The 7,448-nt window shown below is 46.1% G+C and overlaps 1 long non-coding RNA gene across 1 annotated transcript; it reads right to left on the bottom strand.

The window, feature by feature from the left end:
* Positions 1 to 1,072: 1,072 nt before the first annotated feature.
* On the bottom strand, positions 1,073 to 3,219 carry LOC109315386. The gene is made up of 3 exons (XR_002102493.1): positions 3,208 to 3,219; positions 2,103 to 2,107; positions 1,073 to 1,175 (listed from the first exon to the last, which is right to left on the bottom strand). It is a non-coding gene; the product is annotated as an uncharacterized LOC109315386 (long non-coding RNA).
* Positions 3,220 to 7,448: the final 4,229 nt, after the last annotated feature.

The raw sequence follows: 7,448 nt of genomic DNA, 5'->3' as shown, positions 1-7,448 counted from the left end.
CTTACAACAGTATTTTAAAAAGCTAAGGCTGCCTATACAATTGCTGGTTCACATTCCAATTAGAACACGTCAGAGCAGACTCAGTTAATCAAGTCTGCTTCATGTTCTAATTAGAACACTCCAGCATGGCCTCATTGTCATCTGTATAAGTTCCCATGGGTATAAAAATGGCCACTAGGGTGCTTTATCGAAACCTCATTCAATGATGTTTCAATAAAGCACCCCGCAGCCTTTTTAAACCTACAGGGGCTTAAAACATGTGATTGTGAGGCATTTTAATTATAGTAGCTCTCCAGGAACCACTAATTAACCTCCACCCCAAGCACATGTATAGGCAGCCTAAATGGCCAACTGCTCTGTGTCACATGTCATATTAACAGTCAGTAACACCACCATGGGGATGGGCTCTTGACTCACATATATATTTTCTGAACATAAATCTATGTGAATTCAATATTTTTTATATATGTGCTGTGTATATATGCTGCAGTTAGGGTTCAGCAGATAATGAAGAAACCTATTAATACAGGGTTTTATGACAGACTCCAAATTAACAGTAGTCAGGTTTCTGACTTCCCAAATAGACTTGGGTGCCTATACACGTGCAGTGAGACTGCTCCAAGGTGCTGTAATTACAACACGTTGGAGCAGACTCGATTAATTTATTAATTGAGCTGGCTGGAATGTGGTAATTACCATGCTCCAGCAGACTCCAGCATCACATGTAACAGTGCTCCCAAACTGAAATAGGGCAACAGGGTGCTTTAACTAAAACTCGTTCAATGAGCTTCAGTTAAAGCACCCCCACCACCATTTTTCAGTGTGGGGACACTGATGCAGTTGACACACCAGGCACTTTAATTAAAGTAGCTCTCAGAGTCGTTGTTTGTGGTTTTTTAAATTTAATTTATGTCTGAGGCCAAATTAGCCAAAATTAATTCCAAATCCAAGAGTCCAGAACCATAAATGGCCCTACTACCAGCAAACATCCTCAACCTGCACCTGGGGCTTCAGATGTTTCCAAAACCTTTGGCGGGCATCCCACTTGCAGGCCCAAGCCTGTAGGCTTGGGGTTCAGATGCCCCCAAGTTTTGTTTGCCCTTAGCCATAAGGCCCTCAGAGCAAGCAAGGGAGGAGATTCCCATTTCCATAGACTGGGCTTAAAGCCACTGCACCTTGGTTGGTACTGAACCACACCAGAAGAGCAGTTCTCCTGCAATGCAGTTCAGGAAAACTGCCTTCTTGGACACACATACATGGTATTTCCTCTCCCAAGTTAAGAAGCCACTAGGCTTGTCCTGAGCCTTCAAGAGGCCTGATCTGAGCCTTCAAGAGGCTCAGAGCTACTCTAATTAAAGCGCCCCCCCCCTTACCCTCCACTCCTGGAGTACGTGTATAAACACCCCTTGATTCTGCCATCTGCTTCCCTTTCCAGTGGCCCCTAGTTGATACACATTAGGCACATCTACATGAGATGTTTACTGTGCAGTTGAATAATTAACTATGCAGTAAATATCTCAGTGTCTACATGTACATCCCTATTAGGACTCATAAAACTAATAAATTTCACTACAGGGTAGGACCTGTAAATGCAAGTTCTACTGTACTGTAGAGTTTTTCTCATGCAGCAGTGCACGTGTAGATGTTGAGCCAGTGGGCTGGGGCACAAGGGTGCTTTAGTGTGGGAGCTGCCTGCTGGCTAGCCCTGCACTGAAGCACCCTCATGCCCAGCCTGTCTCTCCGCAGCACATTGAGCTGGCAGGCTGGCAGAATCTGAGCTGGCAGGCTGAGCACCTCCACACCCTCGACCCCTGTCAGCCGGGGGATGCTGCATCCTGGCTCAGCGTGCTGCGGTGCAGGCATACTTATAAACCGTACACCTGGGAGCTTCCACAAGCAATAAACTGCATTAATTACTCATGTAGATGCACCCATTATGATGCTGCAAGCCTCATGCCCAAGGAGGCAAATACTGAACAGTTTTGGAAACTTGATCTCAATGGGCACTTACACACATGCAAGGAGCCTGCTCTGATGTGCTGGAAATCCAGCGTGTCAGAGCAGATTCAATTAATCAAGTCTGCTGGAGCACATAAATTGACATGGACTGGCAGCCTCACATGTCATGTGTATCAGCAGTGCAGCATGTCTCTACACTGAGAAAATGGCACAGTGCATTTGAATTAAAACACATTTGAAGTGCTTTATTTCCAAGTGCCCCACTGCCATTTTCTCAGTGCAGGGACACTGTGCAGCTGATGCATGTGGTGCATGGGCACTTTTAATTAGTGTGCCTCAACAAAAAGGCCTGGCCACACATGGAAGTGCAGGTTGCAGTGTGCTCACTGCTTCCCCAGGGGATTCACTGATTATAAGAAGAGTCTTTCTGTCTTCTGCGCCCCTCAAGGGTTTGCAGCAGGACATCTTTAGTTTCTGTTGGAGGGTCTAAAGATGTTCAGCTGACAGAGGGGCTGCAACCACCATTGGATGGTTCAGTCACACTCCATCACTGCCCACAGGGCTCAAAACTGGCTCAAAGTGCCCCACGTTTGTGACTTAGTACTTGTTTTCCAAGGACCTTAAGAGCCTGAGCCTGAATTCAGTCTACAGCAGGGGCAGGCAAAGTATAGTCCACGGGCTGGATTCAGTCCACCAAGCAATTTCATCTGGCCTGCAGGTGCCCACCAATTAATTGTACCTTGCCCAGCCCAGGCACTTTGCTCCCACCCTCATGCTTGGGAGAGCCCCAGCTCCAGCCAACACACATAGCTTCCGGGTGGAGCTGCGGCTGCCATTGCTGCAACCACTGAGCAACCTGCTCAGATTCCCCAGCCTCCAGTGGGTCCTTCTCCTGTCCCTGCTGTAGCACTTGCTGTGGGCAGCAGGTAGGGAAGGGGCAGTGGGTGGGGGAAGCTACAGCTGGGCAGGAGCATGGAGTGTGGGGCTGGCAGGAGCACAGAACCCAGGGCCTGCACCCAGTGGAGTGATGGAAGCATGGAGTTTGGGTGGGCGGAGTGTGGGTGTGGGAGGTTTGTAGGGTGTGCGGGAGAGTGGGAGGGGGTGTGGGGACCCCCCCACACACATTCTCCTCCCACAGTATACAACTCCTGCTACAGGTGGCAGCAGCAGCAGGCAATGGGCCCTTGGGGGATGTTTCTTCACACCCCACAAACCCCACCTCCCACACCTTGCCCACCCCCCCACAACCTCTTACATGCACATACATCCCTACCCCAAACATACTCTACACCCCTCACAAACCCCACACACATACACCCCACCATACACACACAATATACAACAGTAAGACTTTATTTTTGAGCTATTATGCAATGGTCTCTATATACACTACACAAACACAGATAAATCAGGACAAAGATTTTTTTTAAATAAAAGTGAAATATGTTATACTAGATGTTTGACTTGTAGTATACAATTTACTTTTTTCTGGTTTCAAGATGGCAACCCCACCCTCACAAAAGGCATACTTCTGGAGGCAAGGGGAAGGACTTCCAGTGGCAAAGGTGAGGAGCTAGGGGCAGGACATCCAGTCCTGAGATGGCAACCAGGGGCAGGGCACCTGTCAAGGGACAGTGCTACATTTGCAGTACCCAGTAGCTCAACAAAACTCATTAAGTGGCCCTCCAGCTAACATAATTGCCCACCCCTGGTCTACAGGTATTTGGGCGAGGAAGATAAGCTTCAGAATGTGCAGTTAGTGACCTAGGCATGTGTCCACCTGCATGGATTAGCTTGTATGGCAGGGGTGGGCAAAATACAGCCTGCGGGCCATATCCAGCCCACAAGGCCATTCTATCTGGCCCACAGGGCCCCTAAAAAAAATTAGGAAAATTAAAATTTATCTGCCCTTGGTTCCTGTCAAAGATGACAGGAACCAAGGGCAGTAGGACCCAAGGGAAGCCCTGGAGAGCTCCTGCAACAGCAGGGCCCACCCAGCCCCACCTCCCCAGCCAGAAACCCCTCCTGGGGCTTCCAGCCTGGGACCATGTGGCTGCCCCAGCATGGGAAACTCAGGTAAGTGGGGGGGGGAAGGGCAGGGGCCTAGCTGGTGATGAGAACAGGGGAAAAGTGGCCCCTCCCCCACCCCATTCCCAGGGCTCCTTGCTGCAGCCACTCACAGCCTGCTCGGGGCTGTCCTGAGCAGGCACAGGCAGCCCCAGGCAGGCTGCAAGCAGGTGCGGTACAGGGCACTGGCCATGGGGTGGGCAAGGGGTCGCTTTTCCCCCCCCACTCAGCGCCAGCTTGTAACCCAGCCCTGTGCCAACTCCAGGCTTGCGCCCTGCCCCGACTTGCCCCCGGGTGGGCAGCAGCAGCAAACACTGCCCGGCGTGACAAATGGTGGGGGGCCGCAGCTGCTGCCACCACAGCACAACCCTGACAGGCGAGCCCGGAGCTCAGGGTTGGACTAGATGACTCTGTGGTCCGTTCAAGCCCTATTTTCTTATCATAATCCTATGATCCTTAATTTAGGCCAAAAATATTGTTCAATCATGTTTCCACAATGAAAAGAGTTTTCCAAATGCCCTTGCTATACACATTCACACAGGTCAGACAACTGCTATTAATTTCATTCTCTTCCCACATACCTTATCTCTTTTGAACACATGTAACACACCAGTCTTGTTGACTGTTGGCTATAATTTTTTAAAAAAAACTTTCCCTGAACTTGAACTGCACATTTACAGTAATAGTAATTAATAATCTTCTAAATTTTTGGACAAAGGTCTCATTCTTTTCAAATACAGAGGGGGTTGGCGTATTTCTGGTCTTTCATTTTTTTGACATAACAGTAAAAATATTTAACTTTTTTATGGTCCCCCTCCCTTCCTTTTAATTCGTTTCTCTGTTTTGTCACTGAAGAAAGAGAGGGTGGGGAGGAAGCAAACATTTTTTCAAATTTTTGTTAAATTATTTCAACAGAAACTTTCCACAAACCTCTTGAAAAATATATTTATTATTTCCCAGCCGAATATCCCTTGTGTGATTTTTCTTTCAATTAATCTATTTTAGACTTAAAATATACCTTTTTGTTCCATTGGTTCCTGCAGTATGAAGTATGCCCTAATTTTACAAAAACTTTTTGTACTTTTAAGCAAATAAAAGGTTTTTCCTGATAACCAACCAGCCCACTAATATACTCAGTGGGTGCACCTACACAAGATGCGAAATGCGCAGTAGCCTAATAGCAGTAGCGTGCTGGGCAAAAACCATGCTAACATACTGCTGAGCAGTAATATTAATCTACTGCATAGTAATCATCACTAAAAACCCATATGCCAGCAGTACTGTGCAGTAGCACAAGTTACTGCGCAATTAACTTAATGTGCAGCAACTACAGTATATTAAAGAACATATAGATGCACCCATTGATAACCAGATTTACACCTACTCTCTCCAAAACCACATACCTTCTTGCATCTCTCTTGTACTCTGAAACTGCAGAGTAACAGATGAGCCTTGCTGCATGAACTAAAAGTCAAAAAATCTTGATGGATTTATAATGTGTTATATACTAGTATAAACTAGTATATCTGCATCAAAGTCACTTGAGCTATGCAGTTGTCATGCAGTAAGGATCTGTCCCCAAAGTCCTGTTAGACCACAGAAGAAGAAGAAAAAAGAATTTGGGGAAAAATTACATGCCCTGATGTGGCTTTTCTAATAACCTAATCTTGCTTGAGGGGGAGCTATTTCAATTTTTTTTTTTTTTTTGCCTGCTGGGGAAGTGCTTCCGTTTACCAGATCCAGCCAGTTTGTCTACATCTGGCTGCTTTAACAGCATTTAAAACATGAAGGCTGAAATTGATAGACATCTGGAAATCCAAAAGTAACAGCCTTCCAATATAGCTGTTTCTTCATATACAACAATGGCATTATGCTTGGTTAACCTGACCACATAGGCTTCAGTTTTTGTAGTATGTAATGGAATTTTTGGTCACAACATATAGTTACACACATCTGGTCCATCCTACCCACTCATCCCATGTGCATGAGCTTGTTGTAATCAATGACAGGCTCAGAATTGTTTTTGTGTCTCTTGATCTCAACTGAACGGTGGTGGAAAAAAGGAAGTATAGTGCATCTTTTTTATGGCTGTTCACAAATGGTGAGTCAGCTGGTTGGCCGAAATAGTCCCAGCCTACTGTTGGCAACACAAATAAAAATTCCTAGGAACTTCCATATAAGCTCTATCAGCCTGTTTGCTGGATGTCAGGCACCTCTTGCATGCCCTGTATTTTGTTTTGTATGTGCCTGACATCAGAGATGCTAAAACATGCAAACCTGAATGGATAGTATAAGCATGAAGAGAGAGAATGCTTAGAAGATGAACCTTCAACTTCACTAACAGTGGTTAAGATACCACAGTGGAACTGGATAGGATCCTGGAGTTTGTCAAGCTGATGGACCGAGAGCTGCTTGGGATCCAGAGGCCTGTGGAGGGAGACTAATAGGTACTCAGAACTCATCTGAAGATGGGGACAGATCAAAGAAGCTTTAGGGTTTCTTTGTGGAAGTTTGATAGGGACATACTATAGGATTTCAGGAGGGAGGGAGATAGCAGCCTGGGGCTACCAGATGCAAAAGAAATAGCAAGAAGTAATTAGATTCCAAAGCCTCCAGTTTATAAGCAACCAAATTGTTCATTGTTTGTCCTAAACAAACCCCTCATCCTTTAGAGGCATGTTTATCATAACTGCAGATTTAACTGCTAGTAGCAACTAGTACATGCAAAACATTGGTCTACCTTGACATCTGCATTTTCCCAGCTAGTTCTTCTGAGCAGCCTTTTCCTTGTATATGTTGGATGCCATTTAGAGGGCTCTAGACAAAACAAATCCCTCCTGCAATTTTCCACAAAGTGGCAACCATACTAAATCTGTCATGTTAAGTGGTGTTAAAGTTAGAACACATAGTCACACATTAAGGATTAATACTTTTTGTTACCTGCCCAGCTCTGATTTGCTACTAGAGGGCTACTGAGCAGGGGCATGGCTAAGTACCAGGACACTTGGGATCTGTCCCTGCTCTGGAAGCAGTGCATCCTGGGATGCTAGAGGACTGCAAATTATTCATTTTATCTCCATGGAGCAGAGTGAAATTACACTATTACAAGTTAGTTAGTACAGCCCAAAGTTGTTGTTCATCTTTTGCAACCAAAGACGACCACATCCGGGGGGGGAAGGGAGGAGAAAGAAAGGAATCAGGAAAGAAAAAGGGAGGGGGAAAAGAGAAAGGGAGAAGAGAGGAAAAAGGAGAAAGAAAGAGAAAGGAAGGGGGTAGAGGCTAGGCCACATTGGTATGTAGGTGATTTGTATGCCCAATCCTTGCCCTGAACAATATGCTGCAGCAGGGGCAGGAAAGAGAGAAGAGGACTGAACACAAGAGATCCTTGTTTTCCTGGCCATGCACTTCCTCACTGCCTCTGC

This window comes from Crocodylus porosus, unplaced genomic scaffold, assembly GCF_001723895.1.
Source record: "Crocodylus porosus isolate Cpor-Errol unplaced genomic scaffold, CroPor_comp1, whole genome shotgun sequence".
Classification (NCBI taxonomy): domain Eukaryota; kingdom Metazoa; phylum Chordata; order Crocodylia; family Crocodylidae; genus Crocodylus; species Crocodylus porosus.
The sequence above is the reverse complement of the archived record's forward strand: the minus strand, read 5'-3'. Positions and strand labels throughout refer to the sequence as shown.